This window comes from Brienomyrus brachyistius, unplaced genomic scaffold (genome assembly GCF_023856365.1).
Source record: "Brienomyrus brachyistius isolate T26 unplaced genomic scaffold, BBRACH_0.4 scaffold68, whole genome shotgun sequence".
Lineage (NCBI taxonomy): Eukaryota > Metazoa > Chordata > Actinopteri > Osteoglossiformes > Mormyridae > Brienomyrus > Brienomyrus brachyistius.
Genome location: NW_026042343.1, coordinates 1,548,312 through 1,564,820, shown reverse-complemented (window position 1 = coordinate 1,564,820; position 16,509 = coordinate 1,548,312). Strand labels below are relative to the sequence as shown.

The window sequence follows — 16,509 nt, the reverse complement described above, 5'->3', positions numbered from 1 at the left end:
GCGAGTGCCTAGCTGACACTTTTGCTCTTTACATGAAAGGTCTACCTTTATCATGCATCCAGCATACAATAATGGTTGTTCTAGGGAAAAGATTCGCCAATATTTGCAAGGTGCTGCTGGGATTCGGACCCAGGATCTCCTGTTTACGAGACAGGCGCTTTAACCAACTAAGCCACAGCACCCTCCGTTAAGACACTTGACTCATAGTTCAGGGATTATCCAACTACTAAACCCAGTAGCCTGACAGCCGTAAACGTTTATAACGAAGCCGATAGTACACTCTTCATTATTTGAGTCACTCAAGACTCCTATGCTGCTACACTCAGTGGATCGTGATGGTGGCAATTAAAATAAGGAGAATCTGCTGAAACTTCAGCCTGATTTTAGTGATCTACTACTTCAGGAAAGTAAGGAATAGGCCCAAGAGCTTTGCGTGGACTGTATTTTCTTGAAATCACTGATGTAATGTACTCACAGACTTTGCGTCGGAGGCTCCTGTATTATACAATCAATCAGCGGGTGCTACTGTATGTACATGACAGTGTTTAGCAGGAGCAGGGTGAGCTTCTGACGTCAAGCCTCAACAGGAGGAAGTGATACGCTTCTGAGGATCTCTTCCCTCTATGATCGCCTTCAGCGGAAAAAAGGCAAGAACCACAATGCAGCACGTCTCTTACAGTAGAGGTTAAGGCACTGCTGGGATTTGAACCCAGGATCTCCTGTTTACTAGACAGGCACTTTAACCAACTAAGCCACAGCGCCAGAAGACAAGAATATGTAGGGATACCACTGCCTTTATCTGGCTGTTCTTACGCATTTTTACAATTTCAAGACCGTAGCTACGATCCTTGCCAGCCGTTGGAATTGGTCAACACTTGCTGTACGTAACTGCTTCAAATTCTTCCATCCTCATGACATTTTCTCTTCAAGCCACTGCTGATCACCTCTGTCATGCTCACTCCTAAATGAAGAGGTAGTTGTGTGGCTTCTAGAAAATCTTCATTATCGAACTGTTTTCTCGAGCAGCACTATTGTAATGCCTGCATGGCATGAGTAGAGACATGTTGTGCGAGTGCCTAGCTGACACTTTTGCTCTTTACATGAAAGGTCTACCTTTATCATGCATCCAGCATACAATAATGGTTGTTCTAGGGAAAAGATTCGCCAATATTTGCAAGGTGCTGCTGGGATTCGGACCCAGGATCTCCTGTTTACGAGACAGGCGCTTTAACCAACTAAGCCACAGCACCCTCCGTTAAGACACTTGACTCATAGTTCAGGGATTATCCAACTACTAAACCCAGTAGCCTGACAGCCGTAAACGTTTATAACGAAGCCGATAGTACACTCTTCATTATTTGAGTCACTCAAGACTCCTATGCTGCTACACTCAGTGGATCGTGATGGTGGCAATTAAAATAAGGAGAATCTGCTGAAACTTCAGCCTGATTTTAGTGATCTACTACTTCAGGAAAGTAAGGAATAGGCCCAAGAGCTTTGCGTGGACTGTATTTTCTTGAAATCACTGATGTAATGTACTCACAGACTTTGCGTCGGAGGCTCCTGTATTATACAATCAATCAGCGGGTGCTACTGTATGTACATGACAGTGTTTAGCAGGAGCAGGGTGAGCTTCTGACGTCAAGCCTCAACAGGAGGAAGTGATACGCTTCTGAGGATCTCTTCCCTCTATGATCGCCTTCAGCGGAAAAAAGGCAAGAACCACAATGCAGCACGTCTCTTACAGTAGAGGTTAAGGCACTGCTGGGATTTGAACCCAGGATCTCCTGTTTACTAGACAGGCACTTTAACCAACTAAGCCACAGCGCCAGAAGACAGGAATAGGTAGGGTTACCACTGCCTTTATCTGGCAGTTGTTACGCATTTTTACAATTTCAAGACCGTGGCTACGATCCTTGCCAGCCGTTGGAATTGGTCAACACTTGCTGTACGTAACTGCTTCAAATTCTTCCATCCTCATGACATTTTCTCTTCAAGCCACTGCTGTTCACCTCTGTCATGCTCACTCCTGAATGAAGAGGTAGTTGTGTGGCTTCTAGAAAATCTTCATTATCGAACTGTTTTCTCGAGCAGCACTATTGTAATGCCTGCATGGCATGAGCAGAGACATGTTGTGCGAGTGCCTAGCTGACACTTTTGCTCTTTACATGAAAGGTCTACCTTTATCATGCATCCAGCATACAATAATGGTTGTTCTAGGGAAAAGATTCGCCAATATTTGCAAGGTGCTGCTGGGATTCGGACCCAGGATCTCCTGTTTACGAGACAGGCGCTTTAACCAACTAAGCCACAGCACCCTCCGTTAAGACACTTGACTCATAGTTCAGGGATTATCCAACTACTAAACCCAGTAGCCTGACAGCCGTAAACGTTCATAACGAAGCCGATAGTACACTCTTCATTATTTGAGTCACTCAAGACTCCTATGCTGCTACACTCAGTGGATCGTGATGGTGGCAATTAAAATAAGGAGAATCTGCTGAAACTTCAGCCTGATTTTAGTGATCTACTACTTCAGGAAAGTAAGGAATAGGCCCAAGAGCTTTGCGTGGACTGTATTTTCTTGAAATCACTGATGTAATGTACTCACAGACTTTGCGTCGGAGGCTCCTGTATTATACAATCAATCAGCGGGTGCTACTGTATGTACATGACAGTGTTTAGCAGGAGCAGGGTGAGCTTCTGACGTCAAGCCTCAACAGGAGGAAGTGATACGCTTCTGAGGATCTCTTCCCTCTATGATCGCCTTCAGCGGAAAAAAGGCAAGAACCACAATGCAGCAGGTCTCTTACAGTAGAGGTTAAGGCACTGCTGGGATTTGAACCCAGGATCTCCTGTTTACTAGACAGGCACTTTAACCAACTAAGCCACAGCGCCAGAAGACAGGAATAGGTAGGGTTACCACTGCCTTTATCTGGCAGTTGTTACGCATTTTTACAATTTCAAGACCGTGGCTACGATCCTTGCCAGCCGTTGGAATTGGTCAACACTTGCTGTACGTAACTGCTTCAAATTCTTCCATCCTCATGACATTTTCTCTTCAAGCCACTGCTGTTCACCTCTGTCATGCTCACTCCTGAATGAAGAGGTAGTTGTGTGGCTTCTAGAAAATCTTCATTATCGAACTGTTTTCTCGAGCAGCACTATTGTAATGCCTGCATGGCATGAGCAGAGACATGTTGTGCAAGTGCCTAGCTGACACTTTTGCTCTTTACAGAAAATGTCTACCTTTATCATGCATCCAGCTGACAAAAAGGTTGTTCTAGGCAAAAGATTTGTCAACATTAACAAGGTGCTGCTGGGATTCGGACCCAGGATCTCCTGTTTACAAGACAGGCGCTTTAACCAACTAAGCCACAGCACCCTCCGTTAAGACTTTTGACTCATAGTTCAGTGATTATCCAACTACTAAACCCAGTAGCCTGACAGCCGTAAATGTTTATAACGAAGCCGATTGTACACTCTTCATTATTTGAGTCACTCAAGACTCCTATGCTGCTACACTCAGTGGATCGTGATGGTGGCAATTAAAATAAGGAGAATCTGCTGAAACTTCAGCCAGATTTTAGTGATCTACTACTTCAGGAAAGTAAGGAATAGGCCCAAGAGCTTTGCGTGGACTGTATTTTCTTGAAATCAAAGATGTTATGTACTCACAGACTTTGCGTCGGAGGCTCCTGTATTATACAATCAATCAGCGGGTGCTACTGTATGTACCTGACAGTGTTTGGCAGGAGCAGGCTGAGCTTCTGACGTCAAGCCTCAACAGGAGGAAGTGATACGCTTCTGAGGATCTCTTCCCTCTATGATCGCCTTCAGCGGAAAAAAGGCAAGAACCACAATGCAGCAGGTCTCTTACAGTAGAAGTTAAGGCACTGCTGGGATTTGAACCCAGGATCTCCTGTTTACTAGACAGGCACTTTAACCAACTAAGCCACAGCGCCAGAAGACAAGAATATGTAGGGATACCACTGCCTTTATCTGGCTGTTCTTACGCATTTTTACAATTTCAAGACCGTAGCTACGATCCTTGCCAGCCGTTGGAATTGGTCAACACTTGCTGTACGTAACTGCTTCAAATTCTTCCATCCTCATGACATTTTCTCTTCAAGCCACTGCTGATCACCTCTGTCATGCTCACTCCTAAATGAAGAGGTAGTTGTGTGGCTTCTAGAAAATCTTCATTATCGAACTGTTTTCTCGAGCAGCACTATTGTAATGCCTGCATAGCATGAGCAGAGACATGTTGTGCGAGTGCCTAGCTGACACTTTTGCTCTTTACATGAAAGGTCTACCTTTATCATGCATCCAGCATACAATAATGGTTGTTCTAGGGAAAAGATTCGCCAATATTTGCAAGGTGCTGCTGGGATTCGGACCCAGGATCTCCTGTTTACGAGACAGGCGCTTTAACCAACTAAGCCACAGCACCCTCCGTTAAGACACTTGACTCATAGTTCAGGGATTATCCAACTACTAAACCCAGTAGCCTGACAGCCGTAAACGTTTATAACGAAGCCGATAGTACACTCTTCATTATTTGAGTCACTCAAGACTCCTATGCTGCTACACTCAGTGGATCGTGATGGTGGCAATTAAAATAAGGAGAATCTGCTGAAACTTCAGCCTGATTTTAGTGATCTACTACTTCAGGAAAGTAAGGAATAGGCCCAAGAGCTTTGCGTGGACTGTATTTTCTTGAAATCACTGATGTAATGTACTCACAGACTTTGCGTCGGAGGCTCCTGTATTATACAATCAATCAGCGGGTGCTACTGTATGTACATGACAGTGTTTAGCAGGAGCAGGGTGAGCTTCTGACGTCAAGCCTCAACAGGAGGAAGTGATACGCTTCTGAGGATCTCTTCCCTCTATGATCGCCTTCAGCGGAAAAAAGGCAAGAACCACAATGCAGCAGGTCTCTTACAGTAGAGGTTAAGGCACTGCTGGGATTTGAACCCAGGATCTCCTGTTTACTAGACAGGCACTTTAACCAACTAAGCCACAGCGCCAGAAGACAGGAATAGGTAGGGTTACCACTGCCTTTATCTGGCAGTTGTTACGCATTTTTACAATTTCAAGACCGTGGCTACGATCCTTGCCAGCCGTTGGAATTGGTCAACACTTGCTGTACGTAACTGCTTCAAATTCTTCCATCCTCATGACATTTTCTCTTCAAGCCACTGCTGTTCACCTCTGTCATGCTCACTCCTGAATGAAGAGGTAGTTGTGTGGCTTCTAGAAAATCTTCATTATCGAACTGTTTTCTCGAGCAGCACTATTGTAATGCCTGCATGGCATGAGCAGAGACATGTTGTGCAAGTGCCTAGCTGACACTTTTGCTCTTTACAGAAAATGTCTACCTTTATCATGCATCCAGCTGACAAAAAGGTTGTTCTAGGCAAAAGATTTGTCAACATTAACAAGGTGCTGCTGGGATTCGGACCCAGGATCTCCTGTTTACAAGACAGGCGCTTTAACCAACTAAGCCACAGCACCCTCCGTTAAGACTTTTGACTCATAGTTCAGTGATTATCCAACTACTAAACCCAGTAGCCTGACAGCCGTAAATGTTTATAACGAAGCCGATTGTACACTCTTCATTATTTGAGTCACTCAAGACTCCTATGCTGCTACACTCAGTGGATCGTGATGGTGGCAATTAAAATAAGGAGAATCTGCTGAAACTTCAGCCAGATTTTAGTGATCTACTACTTCAGGAAAGTAAGGAATAGGCCCAAGAGCTTTGCGTGGACTGTATTTTCTTGAAATCAAAGATGTTATGTACTCACAGACTTTGCGTCGGAGGCTCCTGTATTATACAATCAATCAGCGGGTGCTACTGTATGTACCTGACAGTGTTTGGCAGGAGCAGGCTGAGCTTCTGACGTCAAGCCTCAACAGGAGGAAGTGATACGCTTCTGAGGATCTCTTCCCTCTATGATCGCCTTCAGCGGAAAAAAGGCAAGAACCACAATGCAGCAGGTCTCTTACAGTAGAAGTTAAGGCACTGCTGGGATTTGAACCTAGGATCTCCTGTTTACTAAACAGGCACTTTAACCAACTAAGCCACAGCGCCAGAAGACAAGAATATGTAGGGATACCACTGCCTTTATCTGGCTGTTCTTACGCATTTTTACAATTTCAAGACCGTAGCTACGATCCTTGCCAGCCGTTGGAATTGGTCAACACTTGCTGTACGTAACTGCTTCAAATTCTTCCATCCTCATGACATTTTCTCTTCAAGCCACTGCTGATCACCTCTGTCATGCTCACTCCTAAATGAAGAGGTAGTTGTGTGGCTTCTAGAAAATCTTCATTATCGAACTGTTTCCTCGAGCAGCACTATTGTAATGCCTGCATGGCATGAGCAGAGACATGTGGTGCGAGTGCCTAGCTGACACTTTTGCTCTTTACATGAAAGGTCTACCTTTATCATGCATCCAGCATACAACAATGGTTGTTCTAGGGAAAAGATTTGCCAATATTTGCAAGGTGCTGCTGGGATTCGGACCCAGGATCTCCTGTTTACGAGACAGGCGCTTTAACCAACTAAGCCACAGCACCCTCCATTAAGACACTTGACTCATAGTTCAGGGATTATCCAACTACTAAACCCAGTAGCCTGACAGCCGTAAATGTTTATAACGAAGCCGATAGTACTCTCTTCATTATTTGAGTCACTCAAGACTCCTATGCTGCTACACTCAGTGGATCGTGATGGTGGCAATTAAAATAAGGAGAATCTGCTGAAACTTCAGCCAGATTTTAGTGATCTACTACTTCAGGAAAGTAAGGAATAGGCCCAAGAGCTTTGCGTGGACTGTATTTTCTTGAAATCACTGATGTAACGTACTCACAGACTTTGCGTCGGAGGCTCCTGTATTATACAATCAATCAGCGGGTGCTACTGTATGTACATGACAGTGTTTAGCAGGAGCAGGGTGAGCTTCTGACGTCAAGCCTCAACAGGAGGAAGTGATACGCTTCTGAGGATCTCTTCCCTCTATGATCGCCTTCAGCGGAAAAAAGGCAAGAACCACAATGCAGCAGGTCTCTTACAGTAGAGGTTAAGGCACTGCTGGGATTTGAACCCAGGATCTCCTGTTTACTAGACAGGCACTTTAACCAACTAAGCCACAGCGCCAGAAGACACGAATAGGTAGGGATACCACTGCCTTTATCTGGCAGTTGTTACGCATTTTTACAATTTCAAGACCGTGGCTACGATCCTTGCCAGCCGTTGGAATTGGTCAACACTTGCTGTATGTAACTGCTTCAAATTCTTCCATCCTCATGACATTTTCTCTTCAAGCCACTGCTGTTCACCTCTGTCATGCTCACTCCTGAATGAAGAGGTAGTTGTGTGGCTTCTAGAAAATCTTCATTATCGAACTGTTTTCTCGAGCAGCACTATTGTAATGCCTGCATGGCATGAGCAGAGACATGTTGTGCGAGTGCCTAGCTGACACTTTTGCTCTTTACATGAAAGGTCTACCTTTATCATGCATCCAGCATACAATAATGGTTGTTCTAGGCAAAAGATTTGTCAACATTTGCAAGGTGCTGCTGGGATTCGGACCCAGGATCTCCTGTTTACGAGACAGGCGCTTTAACCAACTAAGCCACAGCACCCTCCATTAAGACACTTGACTCATAGTTCAGGGATTATCCAACTACTAAACCCAGTAGCCTGACAGCCGTAAATGTTTATAACGAAGCCGATAGTACTCTCTTCATTATTTGAGTCACTCAAGACTCCTATGCTGCTACACTCAGTGGATCGTGATGGTGGCAATTAAAATAAGGAGAATCTGCTGAAACTTCGGCCTGATTTTAGTGATCTACTACTTCAGGAAAGTAAGGAATAGGCCCAAGAGCTTTGCGTGGACTGTATTTTCTTGAAATCAAAGATGTTATGTACTCACAGACTTTGCGTCGGAGGCTCCTGTATTATACAATCAATCAGCGGGTGCTACTGTATGTACATGACAGTGTTTGGCAGGAGCAGGCTGAGCTTCTGACGTCAAGCCTCAACAGGAGGAAGTGATACGCTTCTGAGGATCTCTTCCCTCTATGATCGCCTTCAGCGGAAAAAAGGCAAGAACCACAATGCAGCAGGTCTCTCACAGTAGAGGTTAAGGCACTGCTGGGATTCGAACCCAGGATCTCCTGTTTACTAGACAGGCACTTTAACCAACTAAGCCACAGCGCCTGAAGACAAGAATATGTAGGGATACCACTGCCTTTATCTGGCAGTTGTTACGCATTTTTACAATTTCAAGACCGTAGCTACGATCCTTGCCAGCCGTTGGAATTGGTCAACACTTGCTGTACGTAACTGCTTCAAATTCTTCCATCCTCATGACATTTTCTCTTCAAGCCACTGCTGATCACCTCTGTCATGCTCACTCCTAAATGAAGAGGTAGTTGTGTGGCTTCTAGAAAATCTTCATTATCGAACTGTTTTCTCGAGCAGCACTATTGTAATGCCTGCATAGCATGAGCAGAGACATGTGGTGCGAGTGCCTAGCTGACACTTTTGCTCTTTACATGAAAGGTCTACCTTTATCATGCATCCAGCATACAATAATGGTTGTTCTAGGGAAAAGATTTGCCAATATTTGCAAGGTGCTGCTGGGATTCGGACCCAGGATCTCCTGTTTACGAGACAGGCGCTTTAACCAACTAAGCCACAGCACCCTCCGTTAAGACACTTGACTCATAGTTCAGGGATTATCCAACTACTAAACCCAGTAGCCTGACAGCCGTAAACGTTTATAACGAAGCCGATAGTACACTCTTCATTATTTGAGTCACTCAAGACTCCTATGCTGCTACACTCAGTGGATCGTGATGGTGGCAATTAAAATAAGGAGAATCTGCTGAAACTTCAGCCTGATTTTAGTGATCTACTACTTCAGGAAAGTAAGGAATAGGCCCAAGAGCTTTGCGTGGACTGTATTTTCTTGAAATCACTGATGTAATGTACTCACAGACTTTGCGTCGGAGGCTCCTGTATTATACAATCAATCAGCGGGTGCTACTGTATGTACATGACAGTGTTTAGCAGGAGCAGGGTGAGCTTCTGACGTCAAGCCTCAACAGGAGGAAGTGATACGCTTCTGAGGATCTCTTCCCTCTATGATCGCCTTCAGCGGAAAAAAGGCAAGAACCACAATGCAGCAGGTCTCTTACAGTAGAGGTTAAGGCACTGCTGGGATTTGAACCCAGGATCTCCTGTTTACTAGACAGGCACTTTAACCAACTAAGCCACAGCGCCAGAAGACACGAATAGGTAGGGATACCACTGCCTTTATCTGGCAGTTGTTACGCATTTTTACAATTTCAAGACCGTGGCTACGATCCTTGCCAGCCGTTGGAATTGGTCAACACTTGCTGTATGTAACTGCTTCAAATTCTTCCATCCTCATGACATTTTCTCTTCAAGCCACTGCTGTTCACCTCTGTCATGCTCACTCCTGAATGAAGAGGTAGTTGTGTGGCTTCTAGAAAATCTTCATTATCGAACTGTTTTCTCGAGCAGCACTATTGTAATGCCTGCATGGCATGAGCAGAGACATGTTGTGCGAGTGCCTAGCTGACACTTTTGCTCTTTACATGAAAGGTCTACCTTTATCATGCATCCAGCATACAATAATGGTTGTTCTAGGCAAAAGATTTGTCAACATTTGCAAGGTGCTGCTGGGATTCGGACCCAGGATCTCCTGTTTACGAGACAGGCGCTTTAACCAACTAAGCCACAGCACCCTCCATTAAGACACTTGACTCATAGTTCAGGGATTATCCAACTACTAAACCCAGTAGCCTGACAGCCGTAAATGTTTATAACGAAGCCGATAGTACTCTCTTCATTATTTGAGTCACTCAAGACTCCTATGCTGCTACACTCAGTGGATCGTGATGGTGGCAATTAAAATAAGGAGAATCTGCTGAAACTTCAGCCTGATTTTAGTGATCTACTACTTCAGGAAAGTAAGGAATAGGCCCAAGAGCTTTGCGTGGACTGTATTTTCTTGAAATCAAAGATGTTATGTACTCACAGACTTTGCGTCGGAGGCTCCTGTATTATACAATCAATCAGCGGGTGCTACTGTATGTACATGACAGTGTTTGGCAGGAGCAGGCTGAGCTTCTGACGTCAAGCCTCAACAGGAGGAAGTGATACGCTTCTGAGGATCTCTTCCCTCTATGATCGCCTTCAGCGGAAAAAAGGCAAGAACCACAATGCAGCAGGTCTCTCACAGTAGAGGTTAAGGCACTGCTGGGATTCGAACCCAGGATCTCCTGTTTACTAGACAGGCACTTTAACCAACTAAGCCACAGCGCCTGAAGACAAGAATATGTAGGGATACCACTGCCTTTATCTGGCAGTTGTTACGCATTTTTACAATTTCAAGACCGTAGCTACGATCCTTGCCAGCCGTTGGAATTGGTCAACACTTGCTGTACGTAACTGCTTCAAATTCTTCCATCCTCATGACATTTTCTCTTCAAGCCACTGCTGATCACCTCTGTCATGCTCACTCCTAAATGAAGAGGTAGTTGTGTGGCTTCTAGAAAATCTTCATTATCGAACTGTTTTCTCGAGCAGCACTATTGTAATGCCTGCATAGCATGAGCAGAGACATGTGGTGCGAGTGCCTAGCTGACACTTTTGCTCTTTACATGAAAGGTCTACCTTTATCATGCATCCAGCATACAATAATGGTTGTTCTAGGGAAAAGATTTGCCAATATTTGCAAGGTGCTGCTGGGATTCGGACCCAGGATCTCCTGTTTACGAGACAGGCGCTTTAACCAACTAAGCCACAGCACCCTCCGTTAAGACACTTGACTCATAGTTCAGGGATTATCCAACTACTAAACCCAGTAGCCTGACAGCCGTAAACGTTTATAACGAAGCCGATAGTACACTCTTCATTATTTGAGTCACTCAAGACTCCTATGCTGCTACACTCAGTGGATCGTGATGGTGGCAATTAAAATAAGGAGAATCTGCTGAAACTTCAGCCTGATTTTAGTGATCTACTACTTCAGGAAAGTAAGGAATAGGCCCAAGAGCTTTGCGTGGACTGTATTTTCTTGAAATCACTGATGTAATGTACTCACAGACTTTGTGTCGGAGGCTCCTGTATTATACAATCAATCAGCGGGTGCTACTGTATGTACATGACAGTGTTTAGCAGGAGCAGGGTGAGCTTCTGACGTCAAGCCTCAACAGGAGGAAGTGATACGCTTCTGAGGATCTCTTCCCTCTATGATCGCCTTCAGCGGAAAAAAGGCAAGAACCACAATGCAGCAGGTCTCTTACAGTAGAGGTTAAGGCACTGCTGGGATTTGAACCCAGGATCTCCTGTTTACTAGACAGGCACTTTAACCAACTAAGCCACAGCGCCAGAAGACAGGAATAGGTAGGGTTACCACTGCCTTTATCTGGCAGTTGTTACGCATTTTTACAATTTCAAGACCGTGGCTACGATCCTTGCCAGCCGTTGGAATTGGTCAACACTTGCTGTACGTAACTGCTTCAAATTCTTCCATCCTCATGACATTTTCTCTTCAAGCCACTGCTGTTCACCTCTGTCATGCTCACTCCTGAATGAAGAGGTAGTTGTGTGGCTTCTAGAAAATCTTCATTATCGAACTGTTTTCTCGAGCAGCACTATTGTAATGCCTGCATGGCATGAGCAGAGACATGTTGTGCGAGTGCCTAGCTGACACTTTTGCTCTTCACAGAAAAGGTCTACATTTATCATGCATCCAGCTGACAATAAAGGTTGTTCTAGGCAAAAGATTCGCCAACATTTGCAAGGTGCTGCTGGGATTCGGACCCAGAATCTCCTGTTTACGAGACAGGCGCTTTAACCAACTAAGCCACAGCACCCTCCATTAAGACACTTGACTCATAGTTCAGGGATTATCCAACTACTAAACCCAGTAGCCTGACAGCCGTAAATGTTTATAACGAAGCCGATAGTACTCTCTTCATTATTTGAGTCACTCAAGACTCCTATGCTGCTACACTCAGTGGATCGTGATGGTGGCAATTAAAATAAGGAGAATCTGCTGAAACTTCAGCCAGATTTTAGTGATCTACTACTTCAGGAAAGTAAGGAATAGGCCCAAGAGCTTTGCGTGGACTGTATTTTCTTGAAATCACTGATGTAACGTACTCACAGACTTTGCGTCGGAGGCTCCTGTATTATACAATCAATCAGCGGGTGCTACTGTATGTACATGACAGTGTTTAGCAGGAGCAGGGTGAGCTTCTGACGTCAAGCCTCAACAGGAGGAAGTGATACGCTTCTGAGGATCTCTTCCCTCTATGATCGCCTTCAGCGGAAAAAAGGCAAGAACCACAATGCAGCAGGTCTCTTACAGTAGAGGTTAAGGCACTGCTGGGATTTGAACCCAGGATCTCCTGTTTACTAGACAGGCACTTTAACCAACTAAGCCACAGCGCCAGAAGACACGAATAGGTAGGGATACCACTGCCTTTATCTGGCAGTTGTTACGCATTTTTACAATTTCAAGACCGTGGCTACGATCCTTGCCAGCCGTTGGAATTGGTCAACACTTGCTCTACGTAACTGCTTCAAATTCTTCCATCCTCATGACATTTTCTCTTCAAGCCACTGCTGTTCACCTCTGTCATGCTCACTCCTGAATGAAGAGGTAGTTGTGTGGCTTCTAGAAAATCTTCATTATCGAACTGTTTTCTCGAGCAGCACTATTGTAATGCCTGCATGGCATGAGCAGAGACATGTTGTGCGAGTGCCTAGCTGACACTTTTGCTCTTTACAGAAAATGTCTACCTTTATCATGCATCCAGCAGACAATAAAGGTTGTTCTAGGCAAAAGATTTGTCAACATTTGCAAGGTGCTGCTGGGATTCGGACCCAGGATCTCCTGTTTACGAGACAGGCGCTTTAACCAACTAAGCCACAGCACCCTCCGTTAAGATGCTTGACTCATAGTTCAGGGATTATCCAACTACTAAACCCAGTCGCCTGACAGCCGTAAATGTTTATAACGAAGCCGATTGTACACTCTTCATTATTTGAGTCACTCAAGACTCCTATGCTGCTACACTCAGTGGATCGTGATGGTGGCAATTAAAATAAGGAGAATCTGCTGAAACTTCAGCCTGATTTTAGTGATCTACTACTTCAGGAAAGTAAGGAATAGGCCCAAGAGCTTTGCGTGGACTGTATTTTCTTGAAATCAAAGATGTTATGTACTCACAGACTTTGCGTCGGAGGCTCCTGTATTATACAATCAATCAGCGGGTGCTACTGTATGTACATGACAGTGTTTGGCAGGAGCAGGCTGAGCTTCTGACGTCAAGCCTCAACAGGAGGAAGTGATACGCTTCTGAGGATCTCTTCCCTCTATGATCGCCTTCAGCGGAAAAAAGGCAAGAACCACAATGCAGCAGGTCTCTCACAGTAGAGGTTAAGGCACTGCTGGGATTCGAACCCAGGATCTCCTGTTTACTAGACAGGCACTTTAACCAACTAAGCCACAGCGCCTGAAGACAAGAATATGTAGGGATACCACTGCCTTTATCTGGCAGTTGTTACGCATTTTTACAATTTCAAGACCGTGGCTACGATCCTTGCCAGCCGTTGGAATTGGTCAACACTTGCTGTACGTAACTGCTTCAAATTCTTCCATCCTCATGACATTTTCTCTTCAAGCCACTGCTGATCACCTCTGTCATGCTCACTCCTAAATGAAGAGGTAGTTGTGTGGCTTCTAGAAAATCTTCATTATCGAACTGTTTTCTCGAGCAGCACTATTGTAATGCCTGCATGGCATGAGCAGAGACATGTGGTGCGAGTGCCTAGCTGACACTTTTGCTCTTTACATGAAAGGTCTACCTTTATCATGCATCCAGCATACAATAATGGTTGTTCTAGGGAAAAGATTTGCCAATATTTGCAAGGTGCTGCTGGGATTCGGACCCAGGATCTCCTGTTTACGAGACAGGCGCTTTAACCAACTAAGCCACAGCACCCTCCGTTAAGACACTTGACTCATAGTTCAGGGATTATCCAACTACTAAACCCAGTAGCCTGACAGCCGTAAACGTTTATAACGAAGCCGATAGTACACTCTTCATTATTTGAGTCACTCAAGACTCCTATGCTGCTACACTCAGTGGATCGTGATGGTGGCAATTAAAATAAGGAGAATCTGCTGAAACTTCAGCCTGATTTTAGTGATCTACTACTTCAGGAAAGTAAGGAATAGGCCCAAGAGCTTTGCGTGGACTGTATTTTCTTGAAATCACTGATGTAATGTACTCACAGACTTTGCGTCGGAGGCTCCTGTATTATACAATCAATCAGCGGGTGCTACTGTATGTACATGACAGTGTTTAGCAGGAGCAGGGTGAGCTTCTGACGTCAAGCCTCAACAGGAGGAAGTGATACGCTTCTGAGGATCTCTTCCCTCTATGATCGCCTTCAGCGGAAAAAAGGCAAGAACCACAATGCAGCAGGTCTCTTACAGTAGAGGTTAAGGCACTGCTGGGATTTGAACCCAGGATCTCCTGTTTACTAGACAGGCACTTTAACCAACTAAGCCACAGCGCCAGAAGACAGGAATAGGTAGGGTTACCACTGCCTTTATCTGGCAGTTGTTACGCATTTTTACAATTTCAAGACCGTGGCTACGATCCTTGCCAGCCGTTGGAATTGGTCAACACTTGCTGTACGTAACTGCTTCAAATTCTTCCATCCTCATGACATTTTCTCTTCAAGCCACTGCTGTTCACCTCTGTCATGCTCACTCCTGAATGAAGAGGTAGTTGTGTGGCTTCTAGAAAATCTTCATTATCGAACTGTTTTCTCGAGCAGCACTATTGTAATGCCTGCATGGCATGAGCAGAGACATGTTGTGCGAGTGCCTAGCTGACACTTTTGCTCTTCACAGAAAAGGTCTACATTTATCATGCATCCAGCTGACAATAAAGGTTGTTCTAGGCAAAAGATTCGCCAACATTTGCAAGGTGCTGCTGGGATTCGGACCCAGGATCTCCTGTTTACGAGACAGGCGCTTTAACCAACTAAGCCACAGCACCCTCCATTAAGATGCTTGACTCATAGTTCAGGGATTATCCAACTACTAAACCCAGTAGCCTGACAGCCGTAAATGTTTATAACGAAGCCGATAGTACTCTCTTCATTATTTGAGTCACTCAAGACTCCTATGCTGCTACACTCAGTGGATCGTGATGGTGGCAATTAAAATAAGGAGAATCTGCTGAAACTTCAGCCAGATTTTAGTGATCTACTACTTCAGGAAAGTAAGGAATAGGCCCAAGAGCTTTGCGTGGACTGTATTTTCTTGAAATCACTGATGTAACGTACTCACAGACTTTGCGTCGGAGGCTCCTGTATTATACAATCAATCAGCGGGTGCTACTGTATGTACATGACAGTGTTTAGCAGGAGCAGGGTGAGCTTCTGACGTCAAGCCTCAACAGGAGGAAGTGATACGCTTCTGAGGATCTCTTCCCTCTATGATCGCCTTCAGCGGAAAAAAGGCAAGAACCACAATGCAGCAGGTCTCTTACAGTAGAGGTTAAGGCACTGCTGGGATTTGAACCCAGGATCTCCTGTTTACTAGACAGGCACTTTAACCAACTAAGCCACAGCGCCAGAAGACACGAATAGGTAGGGATACCACTGCCTTTATCTGGCAGTTGTTACGCATTTTTACAATTTCAAGACCGTGGCTACGATCCTTGCCAGCCGTTGGAATTGGTCAACACTTGCTGTACGTAACTGCTTCAAATTCTTCCATCCTCATGACATTTTCTCTTCAAGCCACTGCTGTTCACCTCTGTCATGCTCACTCCTGAATGAAGAGGTAGTTGTGTGGCTTCTAGAAAATCTTCATTATCGAACTGTTTTCTCGAGCAGCACTATTGTAATGCCTGCATGGCATGAGCAGAGACATGTTGTGCGAGTGCCTAGCTGACACTTTTGCTCTTCACAGAAAAGGTCTACATTTATCATGCATCCAGCTGACAATAAAGGTTGTTCTAGGCAAAAGATTCGCCAACATTTGCAAGGTGCTGCTGGGATTCGGACCCAGGATCTCCTGTTTACGAGACAGGCGCTTTAACCAACTAAGCCACAGCACCCTCCATTAAGATGCTTGACTCATAGTTCAGGGATTATCCAACTACTAAACCCAGTAGCCTGACAGCCGTAAATGTTTATAACGAAGCCGATAGTACTCTCTTCATTATTTGAGTCACTCAAGACTCCTATGCTGCTACACTCAGTGGATCGTGATGGTGGCAATTAAAATAAGGAGAATCTGCTGAAACTTCAGCCAGATTTTAGTGATCTACTACTTCAGGAAAGTAAGGAATAGGCCCAAGAGCTTTGCGTGGACTGTATTTTCTTGAAATCACTGATGTAACGTACTCACAGACTTTGCGTCGGAG

General features: G+C 44.8%; 31 non-coding genes across 31 annotated transcripts; all 31 read right to left on the bottom strand.

The window, feature by feature from the left end:
* Positions 1-108: 108 nt before the first annotated feature.
* Positions 109-182, bottom strand: trnat-cgu (transfer RNA threonine (anticodon CGU)). Its single transcript has one exon. It is a non-coding gene; the product is annotated as a tRNA-Thr (tRNA).
* Positions 183-688: 506 nt separating this feature from the next.
* trnat-agu (transfer RNA threonine (anticodon AGU)) lies at positions 689-762 on the bottom strand. Its single transcript has one exon. It is a non-coding gene; the product is annotated as a tRNA-Thr (tRNA).
* A 414-nt stretch (positions 763-1,176) lies between these two features.
* On the bottom strand, positions 1,177-1,250 carry trnat-cgu (transfer RNA threonine (anticodon CGU)). The gene has a single exon. It is a non-coding gene; the product is annotated as a tRNA-Thr (tRNA).
* Positions 1,251-1,756: 506 nt separating this feature from the next.
* trnat-agu (transfer RNA threonine (anticodon AGU)) lies at positions 1,757-1,830 on the bottom strand. Its single transcript has one exon. It is a non-coding gene; the product is annotated as a tRNA-Thr (tRNA).
* Positions 1,831-2,244: 414 nt separating this feature from the next.
* trnat-cgu (transfer RNA threonine (anticodon CGU)) lies at positions 2,245-2,318 on the bottom strand. Its single transcript has one exon. It is a non-coding gene; the product is annotated as a tRNA-Thr (tRNA).
* Positions 2,319-2,824: 506 nt separating this feature from the next.
* trnat-agu (transfer RNA threonine (anticodon AGU)) lies at positions 2,825-2,898 on the bottom strand. The gene has a single exon. It is a non-coding gene; the product is annotated as a tRNA-Thr (tRNA).
* Positions 2,899-3,311: 413 nt separating this feature from the next.
* trnat-ugu (transfer RNA threonine (anticodon UGU)) lies at positions 3,312-3,385 on the bottom strand. The gene has a single exon. It is a non-coding gene; the product is annotated as a tRNA-Thr (tRNA).
* A 506-nt stretch (positions 3,386-3,891) lies between these two features.
* trnat-agu (transfer RNA threonine (anticodon AGU)) lies at positions 3,892-3,965 on the bottom strand. The gene has a single exon. It is a non-coding gene; the product is annotated as a tRNA-Thr (tRNA).
* A 414-nt stretch (positions 3,966-4,379) lies between these two features.
* trnat-cgu (transfer RNA threonine (anticodon CGU)) lies at positions 4,380-4,453 on the bottom strand. The gene has a single exon. It is a non-coding gene; the product is annotated as a tRNA-Thr (tRNA).
* A 506-nt stretch (positions 4,454-4,959) lies between these two features.
* Positions 4,960-5,033, bottom strand: trnat-agu (transfer RNA threonine (anticodon AGU)). Its single transcript has one exon. It is a non-coding gene; the product is annotated as a tRNA-Thr (tRNA).
* A 413-nt stretch (positions 5,034-5,446) lies between these two features.
* trnat-ugu (transfer RNA threonine (anticodon UGU)) lies at positions 5,447-5,520 on the bottom strand. The gene has a single exon. It is a non-coding gene; the product is annotated as a tRNA-Thr (tRNA).
* Positions 5,521-6,026: 506 nt separating this feature from the next.
* Positions 6,027-6,100, bottom strand: trnat-agu (transfer RNA threonine (anticodon AGU)). Its single transcript has one exon. It is a non-coding gene; the product is annotated as a tRNA-Thr (tRNA).
* A 414-nt stretch (positions 6,101-6,514) lies between these two features.
* trnat-cgu (transfer RNA threonine (anticodon CGU)) lies at positions 6,515-6,588 on the bottom strand. Its single transcript has one exon. It is a non-coding gene; the product is annotated as a tRNA-Thr (tRNA).
* A 506-nt stretch (positions 6,589-7,094) lies between these two features.
* trnat-agu (transfer RNA threonine (anticodon AGU)) lies at positions 7,095-7,168 on the bottom strand. Its single transcript has one exon. It is a non-coding gene; the product is annotated as a tRNA-Thr (tRNA).
* Positions 7,169-7,582: 414 nt separating this feature from the next.
* trnat-cgu (transfer RNA threonine (anticodon CGU)) lies at positions 7,583-7,656 on the bottom strand. Its single transcript has one exon. It is a non-coding gene; the product is annotated as a tRNA-Thr (tRNA).
* A 506-nt stretch (positions 7,657-8,162) lies between these two features.
* Positions 8,163-8,236, bottom strand: trnat-agu (transfer RNA threonine (anticodon AGU)). The gene has a single exon. It is a non-coding gene; the product is annotated as a tRNA-Thr (tRNA).
* A 414-nt stretch (positions 8,237-8,650) lies between these two features.
* Positions 8,651-8,724, bottom strand: trnat-cgu (transfer RNA threonine (anticodon CGU)). The gene has a single exon. It is a non-coding gene; the product is annotated as a tRNA-Thr (tRNA).
* Positions 8,725-9,230: 506 nt separating this feature from the next.
* Positions 9,231-9,304, bottom strand: trnat-agu (transfer RNA threonine (anticodon AGU)). Its single transcript has one exon. It is a non-coding gene; the product is annotated as a tRNA-Thr (tRNA).
* Positions 9,305-9,718: 414 nt separating this feature from the next.
* Positions 9,719-9,792, bottom strand: trnat-cgu (transfer RNA threonine (anticodon CGU)). Its single transcript has one exon. It is a non-coding gene; the product is annotated as a tRNA-Thr (tRNA).
* A 506-nt stretch (positions 9,793-10,298) lies between these two features.
* Positions 10,299-10,372, bottom strand: trnat-agu (transfer RNA threonine (anticodon AGU)). The gene has a single exon. It is a non-coding gene; the product is annotated as a tRNA-Thr (tRNA).
* Positions 10,373-10,786: 414 nt separating this feature from the next.
* trnat-cgu (transfer RNA threonine (anticodon CGU)) lies at positions 10,787-10,860 on the bottom strand. The gene has a single exon. It is a non-coding gene; the product is annotated as a tRNA-Thr (tRNA).
* A 506-nt stretch (positions 10,861-11,366) lies between these two features.
* trnat-agu (transfer RNA threonine (anticodon AGU)) lies at positions 11,367-11,440 on the bottom strand. The gene has a single exon. It is a non-coding gene; the product is annotated as a tRNA-Thr (tRNA).
* A 414-nt stretch (positions 11,441-11,854) lies between these two features.
* Positions 11,855-11,928, bottom strand: trnat-cgu (transfer RNA threonine (anticodon CGU)). Its single transcript has one exon. It is a non-coding gene; the product is annotated as a tRNA-Thr (tRNA).
* Positions 11,929-12,434: 506 nt separating this feature from the next.
* On the bottom strand, positions 12,435-12,508 carry trnat-agu (transfer RNA threonine (anticodon AGU)). Its single transcript has one exon. It is a non-coding gene; the product is annotated as a tRNA-Thr (tRNA).
* A 414-nt stretch (positions 12,509-12,922) lies between these two features.
* On the bottom strand, positions 12,923-12,996 carry trnat-cgu (transfer RNA threonine (anticodon CGU)). Its single transcript has one exon. It is a non-coding gene; the product is annotated as a tRNA-Thr (tRNA).
* A 506-nt stretch (positions 12,997-13,502) lies between these two features.
* trnat-agu (transfer RNA threonine (anticodon AGU)) lies at positions 13,503-13,576 on the bottom strand. The gene has a single exon. It is a non-coding gene; the product is annotated as a tRNA-Thr (tRNA).
* Positions 13,577-13,990: 414 nt separating this feature from the next.
* Positions 13,991-14,064, bottom strand: trnat-cgu (transfer RNA threonine (anticodon CGU)). Its single transcript has one exon. It is a non-coding gene; the product is annotated as a tRNA-Thr (tRNA).
* Positions 14,065-14,570: 506 nt separating this feature from the next.
* trnat-agu (transfer RNA threonine (anticodon AGU)) lies at positions 14,571-14,644 on the bottom strand. The gene has a single exon. It is a non-coding gene; the product is annotated as a tRNA-Thr (tRNA).
* Positions 14,645-15,058: 414 nt separating this feature from the next.
* On the bottom strand, positions 15,059-15,132 carry trnat-cgu (transfer RNA threonine (anticodon CGU)). Its single transcript has one exon. It is a non-coding gene; the product is annotated as a tRNA-Thr (tRNA).
* A 506-nt stretch (positions 15,133-15,638) lies between these two features.
* trnat-agu (transfer RNA threonine (anticodon AGU)) lies at positions 15,639-15,712 on the bottom strand. Its single transcript has one exon. It is a non-coding gene; the product is annotated as a tRNA-Thr (tRNA).
* Positions 15,713-16,126: 414 nt separating this feature from the next.
* On the bottom strand, positions 16,127-16,200 carry trnat-cgu (transfer RNA threonine (anticodon CGU)). The gene has a single exon. It is a non-coding gene; the product is annotated as a tRNA-Thr (tRNA).
* Between the last annotated feature and the right edge of the window lie 309 nt (positions 16,201-16,509).